At 48.5% G+C, this 22,433-nt stretch overlaps 1 long non-coding RNA gene across 1 annotated transcript in view; it reads right to left on the minus strand.

The window, feature by feature from the left end:
• Positions 1-2,699: 2,699 nt before the first annotated feature.
• The window catches only part of LOC139680764 (uncharacterized), a 31,592-nt gene continuing 11,858 nt past the window's right edge, over positions 2,700-22,433 (minus strand). Inside the window, exons 2-3 of the long non-coding RNA XR_011699408.1 lie at positions 11,233-11,451; positions 2,700-5,001 (exon numbers count right to left, since the gene is read on the minus strand). This is a non-coding gene — a long non-coding RNA (uncharacterized lncRNA). The remainder of the gene's footprint in view (positions 5,002-11,232; positions 11,452-22,433) is intronic.

Genomic DNA, 22,433 nt, shown 5'->3' on the forward strand with positions numbered 1-22,433 from the left:
CAGGCTGGAGTCAAACAATTCAAGAGAGGAGTGGAGACAGTGGGTTTTGAAGAGGTTTTTTGGGTTTGGGGGTTTTGGTGGGTTTTTTTGTTTGTTTTTTGGTGTGTTTTTCTTTTTACAGAGAAAAATTCTCCAACATGAAATGTTCTCTCTTGGCATCAGCCCTTTGCTCGCAGTGTTGCTGCTCGCCCTGGGGAATTGGCATGTGCAGGAAAAAAGGCAGAGAAATGGCCCAGCAAAATAAAGCAAAATCAGACCTGATTTGAGGGGGGAAAAGAATTCTGCTCAATTAGCAGGAAAAACATCGAGATCAGGTCAATTCCAGGAAAATGTAGGAGGTTTAAACTGTTAAATAAGTTAAATTTGGCAGAGTCTGTCACCATGACAAAAGCAGAGCTGTTGCCTCACCCCAAGCACTGAGATAAGACCAGGTTGGGTTCAGTTCTGTACTGAGCAATAATCTAAGAAAGAAAAAACCCAACAAAACATTTGGCTGTGATTTAGAGACAATTTTTCAAAATCTATTGCAATTTTTCCCCTTTGTTTCCCCCCTGTTTTTCCCTCCCCCACCAAACCCCAACACACTCCTCACTTTGGATTTATGGGTCCAAAACCCTCCAACTTGTCCTGATGGATTAAGCAGAGACAGGTTGTATCGAGTAAATTAAAAATGAAATAGTTACAGCTGTTGGAACAGACTCAGGGCCAGAGGAGGTAAAAGACCTTCTACCCTCGAGGGGCCTGGAAATAATCTGGGAATCACCAACTGCATAAAGAAAGGAAACCTGAGTGTCCTGAAGGGTGGAGAGAGAATCCAACACCTTTGGGGTTGAGTGTGGGTGTCTCATTCCTTGAGTGCCCAAGGCCAGGCAGGACAGGGTTTGGAGCAACCTGGTCCAGTGGAAGGTGTCCCTGCCCATGGCAGGGGGTGGAATGAGACGAACTTTAAGGTCCCTTCCAAGCCCACCCATTCCAGGATTCCCTGCTGAGGCTGGTTCAGGTGAAGACACAAACTCTGCTGGGTTCAGCCACATCTTCCTCTCTTGGCAAACTTTTTGTCCTTTCCCTCCCCAGCCCTGTGCTTGCTCTATTCTGCTTCCAACCTGGCTGTGCCACTGTCTCTCTCTGACTTTTGTGGGTTTGGGGGGATTTTTTAGGCCACTCCAATGAGCCAGGGGCTGAAGCAGCTCAGGAACAGAAGGAGCCAGTGGGGAGCACCCAGCACAGGGCAGGCTCTGTCTCATCCCTGTGCCTGCTCCTCTTGGGTTCAGCTCCCCACAGCAGCACAGTCTCTCCCTATTGATAATAAATCAAACACAGACAAACAGATTCATAATTCCCCTTTGGTGAATTCCAAAGTTGCACAAAATGACCCTTTTTAGTCAAATAAAAGCACTCCAGAGCTCTGGGAGGCTGCTGAGCCTTCCTAGGGAAGATGTTTGGGCCAGTCACAGAGTTAATGGAGCAGAAAAGACAAGGATGGCTGGGAATAACACATGGAGGAATTTTTCATCCCAGCTCATCTTCAAACAGTGCCCATGAGGTGTCCCTTCCATGCACACAGCGAGGATCCACTGTCTGCTCCCAGCACCAAGTTCTGCCTCTGAATTATCACCTCCAAGCCACATTTAGGGTGGAATTTGTCTCTGCAGCTGAGTGTGGTCTGTGATGCAACATTCCCTTAACCCAGTGGCATCTGGGGGAGGAAGAGGAGGAGGACACACCTCCATCAGCACAATCCGTGCAACTTCACATTTCTCAGCTATAAACCTTTCAATAGCTGGAAGTAAATCCTTCAGCCTCCTCCTGGAGCTCAGCTCTGCAGCTGCAGCTGTGCTGGGCAGGCAGAGGAGCAGCCAGGACAAGGGACGGGGGGCCATGGGGCTGATAGTGGTGGAATGTTACACAAGCTCCCACATGGCTGCAGTGCAGGGCAGCTCCCCAGGTGCTCATTCCCTGCTGGACATCTCCTACCAGAAGCTGGAGCCATCCCTTCTGGGGTGCTGGGAAGGAGGGGGATGAAGCAGAGTGATGGAGAAGGTGTTTCTGGAGGGGGTTTGCAGAGCTGAGCGTGTGGGACACGGGGCTGCCTGTGTGTGTTGGGGGGCTGCAAGCAGGGGGGATGCCCTTCCCATGCCTCACACTCCTCTGGTGTCCATAAATCCTATAAATCCATTTGTGACTGCTGGAGTGGGCTGGAGGTTCAGCTTTTCATGGTGAATAAAGCCTAGACAGGGCACAGCCCTGGCAGCATCTCAAAGGTCCCTCAGGGAGGGAAGAGCAAGCAGTGCTGTCACCAATAAATAAGAAAACATGGGAGAAAAGCAAACCTGACACAAAATGCATCTGGGTCACTCCAGCAGGCAAATCTCTCCACCCAGAACAAGCCAAGATTAACTCCTGGCCAAAATCCCTGCACTAGCACTAACCACTGCCTGATGAAGTGATTTTTCCTGACATCACGATGCAAGTCACTGTCAGAGGAAGGGCTGGGAACGCTCGAGCCCTTCCATGAGCCAACCCACCACAGGGCTGGTACCTGCACTCAGCTCCCCGCTGGAAAAACAAGCAATTTTCCAAAGGTAAGGGAGTCTTGGGTTACTAGGAACACAAATCATTACGAGTAAAACTGCATTCCCATTTTATTGTATTTGTTTTATTTATAATTTTATTACTTATTCCACATTTTCCATATTTTCCATGTGCTTCACGTCATTCTCGTCCGTTCAGGCCTTTACATGGAAACTTGGGCTCCTCTCCATGGCCTAACATGTCAAAGGCTTTATAAACAGCTTTATTTGGTTGTTTGCCTGGCATGTTCCATCCCAAGAATGTTTGCCTGGTAAAGTCTGAGTGTTCTCTCACCTGGGAACAGGACGAGGAGGGAAGAAAAGTGACTGTGAACGCGATAAAATGTTGAAAATAAAACCCATCAAATTGTTCAACTGGAGTTTTAACAAAACCAGCGTGAGACTCCTCTGCTCTGGGTTGTGGTTTTGATCATGTCAGGGGGTTAAGTTGTCAGAGATGGGGATTTTTCCATGCACTGCAGTCAAGGTGTTGCACGTGCACACCCAGATTTCCCACCCAACCACAACCAGAGTTTACTGAATGCAGAGAAATTCCTCGCAGTGCTGCCACGTTCCTTGCCTGCTCCTCATTTCTGGAAGGTAATATCCTGCCCCTGAATGTGCAGACCATTCACCGTCCTCCCCTCTCCTGGCTGCACAGGCATCTCACACACGAGCCTTTCCTTCCTCGCTCCCATCCTACCCCGATCTGTGAGTGGATGGGAGTGCTCAGCTCTTAGCTGTGCTTCCCAGGGTTTGTGTCAGCAGGAACATTGGGGCAGCTTGCAAACAGCCTTGGAAAATCTGCTGCAGCATCTCTGGTGCTCTTGACAGGGCCTGCTTGAGCTCAGCCTCGCCAGGCTAACAGTTGTCACTCCGCTCTCGAGCACACTGACACCAGCTCAGCTATTTCTCATGTCTTGCACCCTCTGTGACGATTCCTGAGCGTGTTCATTCTCATTCAGTGCAATCCCACCAGCAGAGCCACACAGGAACCCGAATAATCTCTCAAAAGGATGCTCAATTCCTGCAAAAAATCCCTCAGCAAGTTCACTCTCGATTAAAAAGCGACTTTCAGCCTCAGGAGCTCAGACAATGCAGCGTTTGCTGCCAGGGGAGGGACGAGGAGATCGGATTAAAACATCTGGCAAGGTAATTAGATGCACTAAAAAGTTTACACTCCAAACTGCCCCCACATAATTGATGGGACCATTGTGATGTGTCACTTCCAGTTACTGGGCTGGCAGCCCCTCTCTCCTCACTCTGCCCTGGGCTCACCTTCAGGCCTGACCTGCCACAGTCCCCCATTAAACCTGCAATTACAGGGTGACTCTTAATAGCAAGGTCCTGCCTGAGAGTGGGGAAAAATGTTTCTGCAGCTCACATGCGACAATTAAAGATAATTTAAAATGTAAGTAATTGCACGGGGTTTCTGGAAACTACTGTAGAGGTCTTGTCCCAGGCAGCTGACAGGCATGGGGGGGTATTTTGACAAGTTTTGTGCAGATTTCCATTAAATGCCAACGAGCAGCTCTATTTTCTTTGGAGTCATTGGTCAGGAAATGGAGACTGTGAAAGGTCAGGCCTGAAAGATTCAGGCAGGGCTGGAGGTGTTATTCACGTTCTGGTCCATGGGGATCTAGTTCCAATACAGATCCTTCAGTTGTTTGATTCTGGCTTTGTCTCTGAGCAGGAGACAGGTGGGGACTGACCCACAGGGAAGAGCTTCTGTGGAGTTCTTGTCACTCCTGCAGAGATGCCAGGCAAGGTGAGACTCACAAAACCTTAGAATCCTAGAACATGCTGAGCTGGAAGGGACCTACAAGGATCACTGAGCCCAGCTGTCCATCTGCTCTCTGGAATCATGAAGAAACCTGGTGGGTCTGAGTTGAGAGACCTGGAAACACCAGCATTGGTTGGATCTGCAGCCCACCCTGAGCATTGCACTCAAACCATTCAGTTTGCACAACCAGACTGGAATCTGCGACTCCTCCGAGGCTTCTGCAGGGTCAGCGAGGTGTGAACGTTGCACAGAACGTGCCCAGAGACTTTCAGAGGCTCAGCAGCCCCGAGACAGTTTTTGCATCACAAAACCAGACTGTGGGGTGGGTTTGGATGGTGCCACGTGGTCCCAGAGATAACAAGCCATCTGTGAGCACCGTGTCACTCACGGCCTTTCCTCTCCCTGTTTGTCTCCACCACTTTTCTTCCCAGTCCACAAACACCAGCAGGGCACAGAGCAGAGTTAAATATGCAATTAGTTACTTCCTGCTAATGAAGAGCGAGTCCATCCACTTCAGAGGGAAACCAGACGAGTGAGAGTGGGATGATCCATAAGATGGAAAAGGATCCATAAGGAATAAAATCACCTTCTGCCACATGTGACTGATTTAGGCTCCTCTCCTTGTGAGTGGGACTTCAGTTCCTAAATCTGGGTTGGGTTTCAAAAGATATTTGTTATCACAATATACAGAAAGAAAACTGTACATTTGAAATTGCACTGTTCTTTCCTTTCCCATCACTGGCTCTCCAAATTACATTCAAATTTAGAGTTTATATTCTCTATTATAGATGCATTCAGCTTGTGCTGCTGAAAAATAAAATTAAATGTATTTCTAAGCAGTTGCAGGACCAGGAGATCTGAAAGATTTACCCTTTGTATAACTCTGCATGGGACAAAATACTTAGAGGAAATAAAAGCTGGGACAGGCTTGCCCTCGTTATTGCTTTCAAGTGGCTGCTTTTCTGCCTGCAATGGTTCAGGTGTGTTGGTAACACCATGGCAGCTCACCACAAAGACAACATTGTGGGGCTTCCTAAAAACCAGAAAATGAAATGAAATATTAAAAGAGAGAGAGAGAAAGAAATGAAACGTGTCTCTGAGGCAAATGCAGTGAAATGCAAACCTAAACTACATGACCACGAGTTTTGTATCAAAGCTTTAAATCATTTTTCTTCCTTTTTAAAATGAAATTATCCCAAATGAGAATATGCCTGAGACTCTGGTCTTTATAGTTCTTCCAATGTGGTGCTTTTAATGAGGGATTCCAAGAGAAATTGCCCTTAAAATGTAAAGATTAGTGCAGATTTTATTTTATCACAACTCCACTCTCACCGTGGCCGGATGCTCATGGATGAGCCAGAATGGCAGGAACTGAGTTGGGGGTTGGTTCTTGCAACCCAGAATTGTTTGGTTTGGGGTTTTTTTTTATAAATTCAAAGTCCTGGCTGTGCTCAGACACCAGAGGACACATGTTGTGGTGACCCAGACAGCGGGCCCAGGGCTGAGTGGCACCGAGCAGAGCCAGGCGCTGCAGGAAACACTCCGGAGCTTTCCTGGTGCCTCTCCAAGCTGCCAGAGGAGGTTTATATTAACATCACATGGCTGTCTCCAGCTGCATTTGTCAGCACAGCCCATTTGGAGACCTTGCCATGTTGGACTGCACAAGGAACAGGAGGGGGGAGATAAAAAGAGCTACAAACCCCCCACCCCAAACAATAAATATTCAGGTTTTATCACCAGCATCTTCATTGGTGACATTCTCAAAGCCAGGCTCCTTCCCCCTGTCTGTGCAAAACCTTTGTACAACCCTTGTGGGGCAGCTTTTAAAATGATTTTTTAACACACAGGAAAGTAACACACCAAAGAAAGTTGGCAATGAGTTGGGCTCAAGTAGCCAAGTTGGGCATGGAAAAAAAAATAGACAATAAAAGGTAATTTCTAGCCAAGTTTTAAGTGAGTATACAATATATACATTTTTTTTCCTGCTCTTTGCCTCAGTTATTGGCCAACTTGGCTAGGAGCTTATGGAAAACACTGAAGTGGATTTATTATAATTGGGAGGGTTTTTTCTCTTGTTTTTTTTCACCAAGCAGAAGTTCTTATAAGCAATAATTGAATTGTGGCAAAAGAGTAACACAGACAGGTTTTCAAGGATGCCCCATCTAAAAAAATCTCTTTTCTACACTATTCTTTACATAAGGGGAGTTCCTGAGTGCCAGTGATCTAATACTGCTGCTATTTATGATTTCTCCAATTCTTCATTATAAGCTGTGCCATAAAGTGGAATATTATTGGTGCCAATCACGTTTCCACGCAGGTTAATTGAGCAGCGAGCGCCGTAAGTCAATCAGGATAATAAACCTCCTGGGGTGAGGGGGGGGGGATTTTCTTGGAATGAACATTTTCCTCCTGCTCCTGGTGCAAAGGGGCTCAAACAGCAGAGGCTGAGGTGGCTCCGGAGCCACTCGCTGATGCCACAGGTGGGTGGCAGCTCCTCCCAGGTGGCTCCGCTCTGCTGGGACACGTTCAACGCTCAGAGCCTCCTCCCCTGCCCTGGGGCATCCCAGCTGGATGGCTGATGGAGCCAGAGCTCCTTGCTGGAGTGGGTTGCCTATTTAACATCCTGCTCTGTTTCATACCTACCTGCACCTTGTGTTTTCTTGGCTCTTTTTGGAAATACAGAGCTTAAAATTTTAATTAATTTAATTTAAATGTAATTAATTAAAAGGAAATATGGGATTTTTTTCTTTTTTTTTTCTTTTTTCCTCTGAGGTGTATTCCTCATCTCCAGAAGGCTGTGGGTTTTTCTCTGAAGGATCACAGATCTGCTGTAATATTTGATCAAATTGTAGAAGCCCCAAAGTCTTTGAGACCTGGACCAGATAGTTCAGAGAAAGTTGCATGAACAGCAGCTTCTAAAATACCCAAAGGATCCTGGGATATTCTGACACAGGACACAGATTCTGGGTGCAAGATTTGAAAGGCTGATCACCTCCAGCAGACAGAAAAGGAGCTGGGCATGACAATACAAGGGGAAAAAAAAAAACCCAGGTTTGAAATGAAAAGTGAAAAGAAACAGAAACCACAAGCCTGAGATTAACAATAAATTTATAAGCTGCAGGTTTGGGCTGTGTTTAAATAAGAACAACAGTTTCCTCTCTGCCTTTTGTCAATTAGAGGCAATTCCTTTTCAAATGGAGCAGATAATACATTTTCCCATATTCTCTTGGAAACATCCTTCCAAGTTGCATTGACTTTTTTTTTTTAGCAAGTCAAAAGTTTGCCAGAGGCATTTAACTCTGCAATTTTCTTATTTCACAAAATAAGGATCTAAAGTTTTAAGAAAAATGATCCATTTCTATTTATGCTGATGGAGCTGCAGCAATGGAAAAAGCAAAATATATTCTCAAGCAACATTAGTAGGAAATTGCTTTAGGCAATTGTCATTCCTGTTTGAAGGTACTTGTTGACAGTGCAGTGACTGGGCTATTTTTATGAGCTCAGGCTGGGTTAGATCTGAATGGAAGATCACCAACTTTAGGACTTATGAACTGGCCAGCTGAGCTGAAAAAATGCTCTGATCAACTCCAGGAACCAGCAGATGCCTGAAAGTTGCTACACATCTTTGTCCCCAGTCTCAGGCAGCGACAAATGGAAAAGGATGGACCAAGCTTAGCTGAGGACAAAGTGTAATTAAACATCTACATACCACTGTAATTACAAAGAGGTGGGTGACTAAATCCCATTACTGATCTGGAGCTAAACCTGTTAGCAGGATCCAGTGGATTGGAAAGAGATACACACACCTTTGCCAGCGAGTTACTCAACACTCTTGCAGCTCCTGAGAACGTGCCCATCTCCAGGTCTGGCTGCTGCTCACATGGTCTGATGGCATCAGCAGGAGGCTGCTCATTTGTTCCAGACAGTGAAAGTAGCACAGCCTGGAAGTTTCCCATGCAGGGATGAGACTGATCCATGTGTCATCCCAAAGTCCTCCTCCACACACGTCATTGCAAGTCATGTCACTAAATTTAGTCCTTACAAATGAGCTTGCAAGCAGATACCACAGCTATCACTCAAGAAAGGGTGTTCAGTAGGAAGGATGCCAGGCCACTTTCTCCCAGCTTTTCCTCCTTGGCGTGAAGTTTCCACCTTCTTCACCCCAGAGATGAGTTTGGATTGGGTGTGAGGAAAGCAAGATGAAGTGAGAAGGGAAGTTCTGCTTCCCTTCCCCTTGATGAATCCCACCATCAGTTGATTTACAAGCTTCATGTCAAGCATTACATGTCAACATGACCTCCTACAGTAGCTTTTTTGCCCTGGGTGCTGAGGTCCTTTGGGATATACGAAAATGGAAAGTCTATGATGCTGTGACCAGCACTGGGCCAGCTTTGTACAGGGGTCACTATTTTAAGTATTCAGTGATCCCAGATTCCAGTATCCCAGTCATCAGGCAGATGGTGGAAAAGTCCATAGAGAGTCTAAAGTCTGGATGGAGGAAAGAGGCAAAGGGACAGACAGACAGATGTTGTTACCATAATGGAAGTTTGCTGTCCCATCCTTTCCCATTTGGAGGCTGTCCCAAGCTGGTGAAAGGTAGGGATGGTGCCCTTTTTAGCATCAAGATCCAGGGCACTTCAGAAGTCATGAGACATCCCCAGTGCAGGCAGAGATGAGATGAACAGCACAGGGCTCCCTCCAAAGGTGTGTTCCCATTCCCAGCCTCATGGCAGCCCCACCACTCCAGGCTGTTGACTCACTGGGACAGCTCAGGATGAGCAACCTCAGCACCCTCTTAGCAGAAACCTATTTCTGTCTCCCAAACAAACAGAGAAGCTTTGGGGAGGCAAAATGAAAAATTGCTGTGTGGCTTCACTAAAAGGATGCAAGGAGATGATGGTCCACCTTCTCTCACCATCTAATGGGGATAAACCAAAGTTATCCAAACCCTATGGACAAGCAGCAATGCTCCAACCACAGGATAACATGCTCAGAAAGGCTGGCTGAGGTCCCTGTAGAGCTGAAAGCAACTTGAGACCTGGCCAGCACAAGCAGAGCATTTTGTTGTTGTTTTCTAAAATGATATTCATTAAGATCAGGACATGGGCAAAGTTCCCCTTTCTACCTCAGGCCAATGTGCTCCCCTGCAATTCCTAACACTAAAAAGGAGATGGGGGAATAAGAAACCTCAGAAAACAAAACTTATTTGGCACTGCTGATTAAAACCAGTTTGTGCTTCATTGTGAAAATCTGGGTTTGCTCAAGGTTTGTGCAGTTCTGGTCCCTTCCATCCATCCACATAAGGTTTGTTTTAATGACCATGGAGTTATATGAATCTATTAATTTTTTTCCTGAAGGTTTCATAATAACAATGCCTGTTTTTTTCATGCAGCACTTTCCAGCCACGTGTCTGCAAATGAATTGCAAATGGGCAATTAGTGTCAGCCCAGTGCTGAGGATGGAGAACCTCAAGCACAATCCAGGCAAGATAACTCCTCCATAGGAATGCCAAAATCAGGCTTTGAGTCTGATCTTCAAACAACTGGAGCTGGACCCTGAAAAACAACCCCAAAGACAATTCAGCCAGCACAAACACAAAGCATTTCATTGAGTGGGAGGGGAAGGGCTGGCATGGGAATGACCAACACTGGAATGACCACTGATCACCAGGAGAGCCTGGTACAGCATGTCCTGTGCTCCAGGAGTCACTGGTCATCTGCCCTCACCTGGATGTGCTTCTGAGCCTCTGCTCATGGATGGACCACCCAAAAGGAGCCAGAGGGAAGCCCTGGAGGTGATGCCAGGCACATGAGCTGGTGATGGGAGCCAGGCAGGAGGAGCCACCAGCAGGTTCTGGCCAGGGAGAAGGGAAAGCTCCAAGCCAGCCCCAGCCCCCCGTGGTATTTCACTGCTCTGCTGCTCCCCAGAAACCTGCCCATAGATCATCCTGCAGGAGCAACACGTGGATCCAATTGCCCAATGCCAGCCCTCGCTGCGCTGGTATCCACATAAATCCCAGCCCCTGACACCAGCCTTTTCATCACTGGGCTGCAGGGTGCAGGGAATGGGGAGAGGAGGGAGGCTGGGCAGGCTGGAGATGGGTCTCAGCAGCAGCCACAGCTCCTCTTTCCTCCCCAATAATCCTCTCTCTGTTTCATCCATCAGCTGATCACATGTGGGTCCCATTTCCCCAGCCCTGCCCACATCTGAGCAAGGTGGCAGATAAAGCCATCCTGCCATCTGAGGCCTGTTTGCAACTGCTCCTGATTAGAGAAGCAAAACCCTCTTGCTGGAGGGCACGAGGACTCCCCACCCCACCCCAAAGGTCTCTGGGGCTGAACATCCCTGAGCTGCCCTCAGGGTTGGGGGCCAGTTTCTCTCCTTGGATTCACTGGCACAGGGAAATTCCTGCCTTTGAATTACTCTCCCAGTTCACTTTATCAACTCAAATAAATATTAAATCTCTTAAATCATTTCTGTGGTATTAGGGACAAATTCATGCATTTGGAGACTTTTTGAGCAGGAAAGATTATTTAATCCAATATATCTTTCTGTGTGAAAAATCAGGAAATATGTTGATGTTTTCTTTCGTTGTTGTTGTTTTATTTTGTTTGTTTAAAAGAATGGAAACTAAAAAAATCTTCAATTTGAAAATCAGAAGGGAGGGATTAATGAAGCAACAAAAATCCCCTTTCTTTTGGGCTGGGAATTAAGAGGTGTTATTTGGGGCCTGATCAAGTGAAGTACCAGAGAATGTATAACCAAACTGGGGGCATTTCCAGCATCAGATATTTCTGCCTGATATTTTTCATATCAAAATGTAAAAAGCCCAAACAGACCCTCAAGAAGATTTGTATTTCCTTAGAATTTCCATCCTACCTGTGCCAGTGTTGCTGAGGGAGTGTCACCCCAGGGTTCAAACACAGCAAAGTGTTGAAATCACATATTTGAAATCAGTTGGAATGTCGAGAAGGGAGAGCAAAAGCAGGAGAGGAAGAGGACTCATGTCTGCTAAGACCTGGGCAAACACTTCACCTCCAATGCTTCCAGCACTTCAGGTGGCTCTTGGTTGTTCTGAGTCTTTGCAGCTTCTCCTTCCTAAACAGAGAAAGACAATTAATTCAGGGCAGAGCTCAGGATCAGCTTTGTCCTAAAATCACCTCCCAGCACCATCAATAGCCTTTTCCTTCACACATTTATTTACCTAACAATTCACTTCAGAGGATGACAGCCTAAATTTCCAGCTTTTCTCTTCCATGGCCACCCATCAGGTCCTCCAGAGGTGTTTTGTGGTTCAAGCTGCTTTGCTGTGGGATCAGACCGGGGGGAGGGTGTTGCCTCCCATCCTCGTGTCAGGGCTCTGGGACTCATCCTGCACCTCGGGGAGGTGCCTGAGTTCCACCTGGAGGAGCAGCCCTTGCCAAACCCTCTGCTTTGGAATGAACCTGCACTGAATCTCAATTAATTCAGTTAGAGAGCAAGTCCTTTGAAGCTGCCACTGATCAAAGCTTAGGGGAAGTGAAGAGCAAAGAAAGATTTAGAAGAAAAATACAAAGCAGAAAAGACATTAAGAGGGAAAGAGATGGTGAATGGCAAGAAGGGAGTTAATGAGAGCCAGAAACACAAGTTGGAGAAATGTTGATTTTATTTAGCATTAATTGCAGGAAAGAGCCTATAAAGTGTGGTAAAAAATTATTAAGTACCACTCTGCAATGCCAGCTTTGTGCCAGCCATCCCCATGAAACAGGTGTATTATTCCTAGTTCCCAAGGTATGAATAAATAATTGCTTTTCCACATCTTTTTTATGATGGCATTTCATTATTTTTTACTGCCATATTGTTACAGCTCCAATTCCTCCAGAGCAGCTTTGGAGATTGGTGGGTGAGGGAACACGTGTGGCTGTGTGTGTGTGCAGGGATGTGCTCGTGGGTTGGCACGTGGGAGCCACGGGAGCTGGGACAGGCTGAGGTGTCTCAGATGGCACCTGAAACCTCCTGGGCATCCAGGTTACCTTTCCTGAGGGACAGATTGCCACAGGACAGGATGTTTTGGGGGATGTCATTCCCCTCCAAGCACGGGTGTTATCTCAGCCCAGTCAGGGACACATTGCTGGGGTTTCTATGACTCCTGTTTGCATGTACTGAGATCAGAAAAGTGAAATAAAACTTGTATTCTGCTCCACTTTTCATGATTTGCCCATAGGCCCTTCCCAGCATCGTTACATCGGACACTGCCTGAGTTAACAACAACAAGGACAGATCACATTTTTCCTGAGCAATGTTTATATCAGCATTTTTGGGCTTGTTTGTATCGAGTCTCTCACTTCTCAGGAGGAGGCTCAGCGGGGAGATAAGCACTGGATGCATTTCCTTGCAACCTCTGCCTTCAGAGAGGCCACCAAAGACGCTGGAAGTGATGATTCCCTGGTAATGCCTCGGTCCAAGCTGTGACCTGGAACCGTGGGCTCTGCAAATATGCATAAATCTTCAGCTCCCATCCAAATCACTGCAAGGTTCAGTGAAAACAGCAGAACTGTTAGGGAATCCAAGCTAAGCTTTAATCCAGCTCTGGGGTGATTTATGAGCTCAGGTGGAAACCAGGAAACACGACGGCTTTGGCCCCAAAGCAGAGGGGGGTTGTTGGCTGCCCCAGCCCAGGGGTGGCTGCTTTGGTGCTGAAAGACTGGCACAGCCAGAACACAGCACAAAACCACCCCAGCAACATCTGCAAACCCTGTTCACCTATCAAAATATTAGCCCTGACAGTAGGAAACACAATTATTTATTCCTACCTCAAAAAGAAAAAAAGAAAGAGAGAACACTTCGGTCCCAGCAACCCAATTTTCTGGGGAAGAATGGGAGGCGTATCAGCAGGGAAAGATGCTTCTGTTGTTGACAAAACTCCCCCCAGCCAGTAGCAGGGGTCGTTATCTCTACAGAGCATTAATGAGGCCATTCCCTCTCCTTTCTCTGATTCTCATTATCTATCTATGTATTAGCTTGGAAAAAAATTAACCACGATAACAACTAGCATAAGATCCCAGGTGACATGACCAAGGAGACTTGACCAGCCTGGGTACCACCCCTGCACGTGGCCAGGACCCCCCACGTAACCATTATCATTCAGGCTGGGAATTCTGAGTCTCCTTAATGAGTTCAGCTGAGAAACTGGTGGGTGAGGGAGGGGATTTGTGCACCATGACTGCACTGTACAGCCACGATTAGCTGCTCAGCTCCGAGCCTGCCGTTCCCAGCCTGGGCTCACAGCTGGAACATCTGTACCCCATCCCAGTGCCAAGTTCCTCCTTTTTCCAATACTCACCATCCCCCCTGCTCCACGTGCATGTAAATCTCCAAGGGGAAACTCTGCATCATGGTCTGCCCAAGAAGGTAATCCCAAGCAGGGTGTTCCAGCAGCACCTGCGACTGCTCCAGCCCAGCCTCCCCTCCCAGGGCAGTGCCACCCCCAGCCCCAACACACAGACAGCCCCCAGCTAAGAAACCCCCACCCAGACAGTTTATAACACCCCACAGACTTCTGAGGCATGAGGCAATGGGTCACTTGGCATTCTGGGGCATTGAGAGGCTGTGTGTGCCCAGCCTGGCTCAACATGGCCAGGGGCTGGTGCTGAGTCAGGACAGAGAGACCGAGACAAACTGCAGTGCCAGGGATGGCACACACCGAATTTCTCCTTCCTGGCTGAACAGCAGCAGAATCACAAACTCTCATTGCTACTTCCAAGTGTTTCAGTCACAGTTTACTTGTATTTATGTCGGAGGTGATCAACCAACATCACAACAGCAAAGCTGAAAGATTAAATCAGAATCATTTCAGTTGGAAAAGACCTTTAAGATTGTCAGGTCCAACCATTAACCAGCACTGCCAGGGCCACCATTAAACCATGTCCCCAAGTGCCACACCTACACATCTCTTAAATCCCTCCAAAGGTGTTGATTCCACCACTTCCCTGGGCATCCACAGCTGCTTGTACCTTGCACCAGGCTACTAAAACTAACATTGCAGCATTTTGCACAGGTTTTGAGTGTATCACCACATCAGGATCTAGAGAGGTGTCACCTAAAGCTGAAGCCAGGCTTTTCCTGACTGTCCCCATCCCTGCTGGGCACTGTGCCTGCCTTCAGGTGGGTTAGCTGGAGACGCTCAGGAAAACACCTCCGATGCTGAATGGCTTCAATTCACCACAAAAGTAAGAAATTAATCACTTTGTAGCACATCAATTCCTGCAGGCAGACAGGACCTAAGGCAGTCTCCTGATTTTTCATGGCTATTTCTCATCCCTGAGAGGGCAAGCGTGACACAGACACAGAAGTCACAGAAAAGCTGCCTGACCCCAGATCTCTCTGTTAAGGCCTAACATGTCAGTCCCAGCCCAATCAAGCTTTGTCTTGAGATGAATATTGTCAAAAATTAATCCAGAGGGTTCACTCCTCCCTCTCTATCACAGTAAACACAGAGAGATTCCCAGCTCTCCTCAGAGGAAAAAAGCAAACCTGCACTGAAAGGGTTTCTGCAGGACCTACCTTGTAAAAGAAACGAGATTAGTAACAAGGTTTTTGCCTCTTTTTTTTTTAATTTCAAGTGAAAGAAAGAGTGTGACGAGGAACTAGGAGTCTGTCTGCCATGGAATATTCCTGCAGTACTTGGGGCTGTGGTTTATTTTACTAGTGGTGACTAGTTCAAGCCACATTTAGTCAATAAATATGAGATATGAGGTCACCCCGCCATTGAGCTGTTACCCTGTCTACATATTTCACAGCTGGGTAGTAACCTTTTAACTGGCGTCTACCTCGGTGGGGAGTCTCCATAAAGCAAGAGCCAGGATCCCTTGGTCGTGGTGGGGGATCAGAGCCAGTGCTGAGCAGCCTGAGTGGGAGAAAGGGAGACTCAGGGCCTGCCTTTTCCCTTTCTTTCCCCTGGTTTCCAGTGACACAGCCTCCAGTCACAGCTGGACACTTCCAGCTGCCCCACGGATTACAGGCAATGAAGCAGCACATCCAACATCCCAATGGTTCCCCAAAGTTTCCTCACCTTTCCTATAGAATTGGGTCAAAAGACAAATTTCCTCCAGCTTTCAGCTTTACAGAATAAACCTATCAAGTCAAGCATTTCCCAGGGGTTGGTTTCTCCTTTTATATATATAAAGCAAACTTCATTAAAAAGTTAATTCTCCCTTTTCCAAGTCTCTGTCTTCTCCTCACTGCCTTTGCTTTGCTTTGGGATGAGGAGGACACTTCCCTGTTTTCTGAGCTGGTAACTAAGCCTTGTTAAGATGGAGCATCCCTGAGTCCAACATCAAACCTTCACCCCAGCACATGCTGCAATGCAAACAAACTTTCCATGATGGTCCCAAGTACAACTGGGAACAGACAGAGCAACCCCAGCCCTTGCCCTGCCTTCATCTGAAACCTCCAAGGTTTCAAAGTGGATCTCCAGGTGTTGTTCTTGCAGCACTACCTTGTGCCCATCCTGCTCCACGCGAGGCCTCCAGAGGTGGTGGCAGCCATCCATGAGCAAGTGCTGAGTGTGAGAAGGAACCTGGGCCAAGTCACCTGGCCTGGCTCCAGAAAGGAGTTCAGGTCCCAACAGAACTGGAATGGATGAGTGGATATGGTGAGAAGTGTCAGCGAAGAGAAAGTAAACCCAAAATGAGCAGCCTTGGCAGTGCCCCAGCTGTGGACCAGACTGAGGGGCTCGATTGCTTTCCACCAGCTTTCCACCAGCTCTGCCCATCGTGCTGGTGTACCAGGACCTCAGCTGGCCTCATCTTTCCCTGGGGACTCCTCTACCTGCAGCCACCAAGAGCAAAGCCAGGGAAGGGGGAGTGAGGGGGCAGCTGAGCCTGCCCTCAGAGCAAGGTGCTTGGCAGCGCCTGCCAGGCACTGCACACAGTTTCCAGGGGGAGAGCCAGGGAAGCAGCAGCCCAGTGCTGCTGGCAGGGCTGTGGCAGTGGCTGTGCTGAGCTCTCCTGCCCTCTGGCACACCAGGAATCCCAGCCTGGCTCTCCCTCCTGGATGTCACAGCTCAGCACCGGCAGACGCAGCTCCGGCGCCGGGAGACAGGGGTGGCTCCTCCCAGCTCAGCTGGAGCCTCCAAAATCAGAACCTCTTCTGTCAGCTGCCTTTTATAGGGCTATAAAACCACAAGTTCACATACAAGTCTGTCAGACATTGGCCAGCATCAGCCTCTGCCACCTCCATCCCACCTCCCCGGCTCTCACGGGTGGTCCCTGCTCCCTCCGCCTTCAGAACCATCACCTGAGGACCAGGATCCCTCAGATGGACCAGTGGACTTGGAAAGATGGAATTACAGCAATGCCAGCTGAGATGGATAGGCCTGAACAAAACAGGTACAAGCAAGGCAATGAAACGCCCCTTATTTGGAGCCCCCATCCCAGTGATGCTCCGCAGCATAAACCCCCCCTGCCCCATCAGCTGGACACTCAGCCACCCACCCACCACACCTCCAGCCCCTCGTGGCAGGCTGGGACTGGGGGCTGTGCCACACACCACTATCAGACCCCACCAATAAGGTGGACACTTGTAATGCTGGGCCCAGCGACAAGAACAACATGAAACAACCCTGCCCCCACCCACTGAGAACACCGAGTGTGTCACACTCCTCTGTGTCATGGGTGTAAAAATATCCCTACCAAAGGCCTTTCCTTTTTTTTTTCCCTTTCTTTTCGTATTTATTTATATTTTGAATGCCCAACTTGGCAAGGTGGAAAAAGTTTGCATCAGAGTCGAAGCTGAGGATGGTGACGGGTGTCTGCTTGTTTTACGTTAAATGGGAGGAAAAGGGGAAAAAAAAACTAAGTGTGCAATTACATGTTCTGTGCTGAGAGGTGTGGCCACTGGCACAGCCTGGGCTCAGCCTAAACCACACAGGCAGATGCTCAGGGAGATGGTTCCATGGCCAGTGGAAACACAAAAACAGGGGCAGCTGCAGCTGAGATTTTATGGGAGCGAAGGGATTAGAAGCTCATTGACAGGCTAAAGAAGACTTTGGTCCTCCTGAGGGTTTCCACTCCATGTCAGTGGCTGTGCCCAAAGCTGGGGGAGAAGTTGGCAGCCCCAGGTGACAGCGCTCGGTTCCCATCCAGATCCACGGGCAGGTGCTCCTGGAGCTCAGGGTCCCACTGCAAGGGGACCCTCCCCAGCAGCAGGTCCCTTCTGGGAGGTGAAGCTGCACCAGCCCCAAGTGGCCAAAAGAAGCACCACACTGAGGTCCATCCTATGCACAAAGACTTTTCCTATCCTTGCACTGGCTGCAATTCTTCTTCATTTTCCCAAAATCAGTGTGGAGGTTATATTTAAATCATCAATACACAGAGTTAACTTCCAACCTAAGGCATCCCCACACAAGGCAGCTGGGAGAGAGGCTTATTTGGAGAACAGCCAAGTGCAAACAAGAAAAATCATGGGTCAAATCACAGGCATAAGGGGAATTTTGCCAGCTGAGGATAAAGGCTGAAGGAATCAGCAAGCTGGGAAACAAGAGAGGTGCAGGAGAGAGAAACAAATCTTGGTAAAATAAAGGATGAATCCCTCCATGTTCACCTTGTTTTACCTACCAAAAATCACTTTAAATTTAAAATTTAAAAGGCCAATTGCATTTTAACAGGTCCCTCTTCACTCTGGAGACAGGATGAGGTGGAGCAGAGCAATGCAGGTGGTCGCAGCTGGGGAGGATTCAATCCTATTCCCTTGAAATTCCTTGCCCTTCTGGGGCAAACTGTTCCCTCCTAAACCAGCAGAGTGGCTTGTGTTTCTAGATGTTGTATTTAATTGTCTTTCATAAACCTTCCCAGAATTAGTCACCCTTTTTTTCATCTTTTCCTTTTGCACAAGTTTCTACATTCCCAAAAACTTGGACTTTCTCCCTTCCTTCATCTCACATCTCAGCCATTTAGGCTTCACCTCATCACACCGTCATTCCCACAGCCACTGATGGCCCAGCTACAAGAATGTCCTTCCCTCCATTGATGTAGAAAACATACTTGAAATTAAACTGTCCCAGCTCAAATTATCACATTTTGATGTGTTGGGTTTTGAGGTTAGGTTGGGTTTTTTTAATCAGACAAAAGCAGAGCCGCACAACAACCATCTAAAAGTGCCTGAGTGATGCTGGAGCACTCGTGTCACTGCGTGGGATGTGCCAAGCCACAGGAGGGGTGACATGGCCACAGCTGCACTCCCTGTGGAAACCCATCCCTGAACCCTCCAGAGCTGTGGCTGGAGCTCAGCTCCACAGAACACTTAAATTCTTAAAGTCAACATGGCTTTGTCTTGCCCAACGAGGCATAAAACACCAAGAGCTGGACAGTTTTGTTCCTGCCATCTCTTCAGTCTAATTTAATCCTGCAGAAAAATGGGTTTGGAGCTATTTTTGATTCTTTTTCCAGGATAGGAAAAGGATAATAACAATGCAATGGGAGGCCTTGAGCTTAAAACCTCTCCTTAAATGTTTTTTCCCTCTTTGCTTTCGCTCCACAACAGCGGGCTGAGACACCAAATGAAGCTGCTGGCCCAGCCTGGGGTGCTGCAGGGTGGGAAGCAGCCAATGGAGTGGTGTCTCCAATTGCCATGTTGTGGCTTTGGGGAGGCTCAGCAGCAGAGCTAATTTGGTGCTCTTTCCTGTTTTTCTGTAGAGATAGAAGGAGAGAGGTGGATGCAGGTGATCTGAGCTGCCTGAGCTTGCAGCTCTGGTGCTCCTGGGCTGAAGGGCTCAGTGCAACATGCCCAGAGCCCCAGCTCCAGCCTGTGGTTAATACCAAGCCCAAAGCAGTTTGTCTACTGTTAACAGTTGGACTTGGTGATCTTAGAGGTCTTTTCCAAGCCTAATGATTCTGTGATCCTACTCTGAGGCAACAGATGCACAAACCACCATCTGGCTCTCACAGCTGGAAGCCAAAGGATGGGGTTTGATCCAACTGCTTGGCAGCAATTTGGTTTTGCAGCACCAACCACGTGTGATCAGCCAGCTCAGAGCTCCCTGGAGCCCCTTCCACTGCTCAGTGCTCATCCCTGATGTCCCTCAGCTCAGAAACCACTGACTCCGCAATGCTTAAGCCCCATCCAGGAGCATTACCTTGATCATTGTTCTCCAAGTACAATGATGACATACATACCAAACTCCTCAAAGTCTCTGCCAAACACACACAAACCTGCATGTGTGTATAAATATAAATCCATGTGCACACACACACTGCACAATTACATTCATGTAAAAAATATATAACATACACACATTGGATGCACTGTAAGGAGAGTGATTTCCAGGGCTGTGCTGTATGTAAGGACACAACTAATTGTCAGTACCACTCACTTGGCTCTGTGCTGAGCCACAGAGCCATGCCCAGCTCCTCAGACTGGCATCACACAAATCATGCCACAGTCAGCAACAGCAATTCTCCAGCCAATATTAAGCAGGAGCTGCTCACAGCTGTCCCCACGACCCCAGAGTCAAGGAAAAGCCACTTATAAACAAGCACCTCTGGGGGAGTTTGCCTGAAGGGGCCCCCCTGAAATACCCACCCCCCCTCCCCTCAGTCAGCACATCTGTGCAAATAAACATGAGCCACCTCCAGCACAGCCGTCCCTGAGCAGGGGCTGTGCCTGATCCCGACCAGCAGCAGGCTGGGCACGCCCCAGCCCTGCTCTGAACATCTGCTGGCCCTCACAGGGACAGCACAGCCCAGCACGTGCCAGTTCCTGATGGAGATGGTGATGGATGGATCAGAAAGATGCATTTCATCATCTGCCAGGGAAGGGTTTCACCACGGCCAGTTGGTGCCGTCACTGGCACAGCACCCACCCTCTCAGATGATGTGATGGTGCAGCCAGGGACTTCAAAAAGGACAGGATTATGGTCTAATTGGATTTCTGGTCTCAATTAGGGCAGAAGGGAAACCAACTGCAAGGCTGACAGGGAAAGCTCCAACCATCTGGAACAACAAGTGGGTCATTTAAAATGTACCCACCCATGAGAGAGCAAGGAGGATGCAAACCTTCCTCCTGAGCTGGGCAGGACTCATCTTCTCCTAAATAAGCAGGATCAGTAAGGATGGAATAGAATCAAATGTTGCCTCTCCTCCCCACAGCATCACAGGATGGGGACAGGGACAATACCTGGAGAAGTGGGTTCAGCAGGTGATCTCTGTGTCCTTCCTCCTCCTCCTGGACACAGGCTGGGCTGTGGGAGACAAGCAGCATTGAAGGGGCAGCATCCTGCAGGCACTGGAGAAAACTTGAAATCAAACAGAGATCAGGGCCCAACAAGCAGCTAAAGCAAAGTGCTGGCCTGGGCCACATGTTGCAGATGGGATGCCATGTGAGGCCAATTACTGCAGCCCAAAGGTTACAATGGCTGCTCAAGCATTTGCACATGGGGAAAATTCACCATGCATCTTTTTTTCTCCCAAAAAAAGGCCTGTTTCTCACTGAGCCACTCCCCAGCATCCTCAGAGCCACTGGGCTGTGACTCAGGGGCCACAAGCACCCCGGGGTGCCCAACTCCTTTGTGGCAGCAGCGGGAGCAGCCCAGCCATGGCACACCAAGCACCCACCCCTTATTTATGACACAGGTTCTAATGAGCAGCCACAGCCCCTGAGGAACTCCTGGCAATTCCAACCTCAGCAGACACAGGTTTTTGGCCCTGGCTGGTTTTGTTGCCCACAATTATCTTCATTCAGCCGGTTGAAGCTCAGGGCTGTAAATGCAGAGCTGGATGTTGAGTGGGTGTGAGCAGCTCCTGCTGCATCCACACCCAAGGGTGATGCTGCCACTCTCACCCACACACCAGGAGATTATTGCTTGGCCCTTTTCCAGAGGGGCTTCCAAGCTGGTGCTTCCTTTCTGCTGAGCAATCTGGAATTTGACTTTCCTCTGCTGTGTGTTCTCCTCAGCCACAGACATGGGGATGAGGGTTCAGCACATTTCTAGTGCTGCTCTCAAGAAGGGCTGGAAGGAAACCTTGGGATTTGGAGAGCACCAGCACTAGGATTAGGAAATGAACCCCTGGTGGTCACCAGCACTCTCTGCTATACTGAGGCAAGAAGTAAATGAAATCTCAATGGAGATGGCACAAATAGCAAACAGAGTGGAAAGAACAAATGCTTAGGGGAAAAAATAGACCAAACCACAAGAGCTGCAAGAAAAGTTATTATAGAAAATGGATACAGTTTAAGTGTGTGATTCAGAGTCTTGTCTGAGTGTCAGAGGTTCAATACTATTGCCTCCAATTTAAATCATTTTAAAAAGAAGTGCAAAAGAATGGTGATGAAAGGGCCCCAGCCTTGTTCCCTGGTCGGAAAAACACAGCCCAGTTGTGCACTGTGGTGAAGTTTTGCATTTTGGCGAGACATCGTGTGCGGGGCCGCGCTGAGCCCGCCCTGAGCTTCACAACTGCAGTCACTGCTCATCTGTGGAGGGGGAAAACACTTTGGCCTGTGAGGAGGATGCTCTGGGAACATCATCCAGAGGAAGGGAGCACAGCTGCTCCTGGGGAGGCCGAGGGGCCCATCACACTCATGAATCCGAGAACGTGTGGGTGAAGCCAGACCTTGGTTGGTCACCTCCTTCTGCTCACTGGTTAAGGTCTGACATGGGATGGTTTGGGTTGGAAGGAACCACCAAAAATCATCTAGTCCAGCCCACTTCAGGCAGGGACACCTTCCACTAGCCCTGCTTGCTCCCAGGGGCACAGGCAGCAGGTTTTGACATTCCCACCCTGGCTCCTGCCTCACCCAGGATTCCTGGTAGGGAAGGCTGAACCTGCACCTTCTCCAAGACAAATCCTCTGGGTTTAGGCAGTTTACTCCATGGAGACCCTTTGCTGTGACCTCTCTGCTCTGACCAGACACTGAAGTGCCACAGCACCACAAGCCAGCAGCCACCAGCCATGGAACTGTGGTGCTCCCTGGGATCCAGGTCCACCTGGCATCCTCCCACAGGGAGATGATGGAGGGGCAGCCCACCACAGGATCTGGAGGGGTGTGTGTGATCATTGGGATTCACCTCACAGGGTCTGACATCCCCCATCCAGCCCCCACAGCCC

This window comes from Pithys albifrons, chromosome 19 (assembly GCF_047495875.1).
Source record: "Pithys albifrons albifrons isolate INPA30051 chromosome 19, PitAlb_v1, whole genome shotgun sequence".
NCBI classification, from domain to species: Eukaryota; Metazoa; Chordata; class Aves; order Passeriformes; family Thamnophilidae; genus Pithys; species Pithys albifrons.